A 2,725-nucleotide genomic window follows, 5' to 3' on the forward strand; every position below is an offset into this window, starting at 1 on the left:
GGCCCGGCAGGCTCCGGTGGGCACCAGCCACCTCAGGGCCTGATCAGCAACGGCCGCCTCAGGGCCCGGCAGGCTTTGGCCACCTCTGATAAATCCGGGCTTGATTAGGGAATTTGTGGGAAAAACACATATGGATCAGAGCAGCCTCGTCCAGCACAAGGAAGCAGATCGTGTTAAGAAAGCTTTATACCATTTTGCCCTTGGGGCAGAGAAGGATAGTCAGGTTTGAAAAGATGCGTGTTTGTTCTTGCTGTGGTTGGCTAATTTTCTTCAGATCGGCTCTTGGAAGACACGGAGTCTTGGAAAACGCAATGGTAGTTCAGTGATCAAAACTATCAGTATATGCAGTGTACCCAGGCCGCCAAGAAGGCCAATGGCATCCTGGCCTGTATCAGCAATAGTGTGGCCAGCAGGAGTAGGGAAGTGATCGTGCCCCTGTACTCGGCCCTGGTGAGGCCGCACCTCGAATGCTGTGTTCAGTTTTGGGCCCCTCACTACAAGAAGGACGTTGAGGTGCTGGAGCGTGTCCAGAGAAGGGCAACGAGGCTGGTGAGGGGTCTGGAGAACAAGTCTTATGAGGAGCGGCTGAGGGAACTGGGACTGTTTAGCCTGGAGAAAAGGAGGCTGAGGGGAGACCTTACTGCTCTCTACAACTCCCTGAAAGGAGGTTGTAGCGAGGTGGGTGTCGGTCTCTTCTCCCAAGTAACTAGCGATAGGACAAGAGGAAATGGCCTCAAGTTGCACCAGGGGAGGCTTAGATTGGACATGAGGAAAAATGTCTTTACCGAAAGAGTGGTGAAACATTGGAAGAGGCTACCCAGGGAAGTGGTGGAGTGCCCATCCCTGGAGGTATTTAAAAGACGAGTAGATGAGGTGCTTAGGGACATGGTTTAGTGGGCATGGTGGTGTTGGGTTGACAGTTGGACTCGATGATCTTAGAGGTCTTTTCCAACCTCAATGATTCTATGATTCTATGTGTACTTAAATGCTCTCGATCTGTTATGAAGGTCTTGGGAAAGAAGACAATACGCATGCCGATAGAGTGGGAAAACATAGACTTGGAAAAAAACTGCTGCAGTTTCATTTTGGCACCAAAACCTATTTTTCTTACCTTGTGCAGTAGTTGCTAAATAAAAAATAGCAGGTTGTAAATTGCTGTATTACTAGAGAAGCCAATTCTTTTTATTGTGTGAAACTGCTTATCATCTTAATTGGCAATATTATCTAGAGAAAGCAGGAACCATATTAAAAAAGCAAACTACTTTGGTTTGCTGGTTTTGGTGAACCAAACGATTCATTCTTATTTTTTCTTTTTTTTTTTTCAAGTATGCAAGAGTTGGGGCCATCCTATAGCTGTAGTGGGCACCTGCAGCACAGAGGAGGCACAAATGTGATTGCAGATACCAGAAAGGTAACTTCACATAGTCCCAGCCCGGCAAAGGATGTGGCTGCATGTCTCTGGGAGCAATTCCCCTAGTCCAGTGGTCTTCTTCCTACCCTTAAGTATTTATAGATTTAGCAGCTCCAAACTCTGCTTAGTCAAGTTCAAAGTGTGAATGTTGTTACACAACTCTTAATGTGGCAAGTCAGTCTTCCTTCAGCCATTTATGTTGTTCTTCAACCACCAGAGGCTTCTGAAAATGTTCCCATTACTGAACTGCCCACAGCCATTTACGATGCTCTCGACATGCTCCAACTGCTACAATTTAGTTAGACGTTTCTTGTATCAGTATAAAAAAATCATACTCTAACTCTGTAAAACAGAAACTTATGTCCATTAAAAAGTGGGCAAACTTATTTTTAAATACCCACGTTACAAATTCCACCAAGAATCGTTCTTAATGGTTGAATTATTAACATTCAGTTTTCAGTGGAAATTATTCTAAAACTTCACAATAGACACATTTTCTCATTATTATTGCAAGCCTTTTCCTCAAGATGTGGCAATATATGCCATATGCCAACACTAACTAGCAAATGCAAGTCATTATCTATGTTATTTTTGGAACAAGATAAGATTTTTTTTGAGTTATCCATAGCTCCAAGCTATCAGATGGAAACTTGGCATTAACCCTATAAACAGAGTAGTTAATAAATGATACTATAAAATAAGTACTTAACAGAAGAACAGCAAGCATTTCTAACCTGCACAATGACAACATGCTTGTAAAACAGCAGGAGGGGATTCTGAGAACAAGGACCTATGATCTGCCACTTAAAGTCCACTGCCTAACGTGGTTGGTTTTATTACAATATTTGCCATTTGGTTAATTAAGATCAATGAGGTACAAAGCAGGCCTGTAGGCAATCTATAACTCTTCACTAGAAAACAAAATAGGAAAAAAGAATTAACACAAATTAAATAATCGGCATATTAGCACCCTCAGAATAAACACACAGTAACAATGAGCTGCAACATGGTCTTTAAGCAAGCTGTCAGTGAGAAACCCAAGCCAGGTGTGCAGTAATTATAAATGGTATCATGGAGAATACTGTAAAGAATAAGATTTAAAACCAGAGCTGCTACGATATGAGTGGGTATATGGTAGATTAAACAGATATGTTCACTAATATTTTTATAAACGTACTTGCCTGTAACATTGCTCCATCTGGCCTGACAGGGATATTTTTATGAAGACTCAGAAGCCTGAAAGAAATAGTACACACTTTTTTTTTATTGCTTGAGAAATTTATTTGTTGAAGTTTCATTTGGGGGGGGACAACT

The sequence above is a fragment of the Aptenodytes forsteri genome, unplaced genomic scaffold (genome assembly GCF_000699145.1).
Source record: "Aptenodytes forsteri isolate BGI_AS27 unplaced genomic scaffold, ASM69914v1 Scaffold145, whole genome shotgun sequence".
Classification (NCBI taxonomy): Eukaryota; Metazoa; Chordata; class Aves; order Sphenisciformes; family Spheniscidae; genus Aptenodytes; species Aptenodytes forsteri.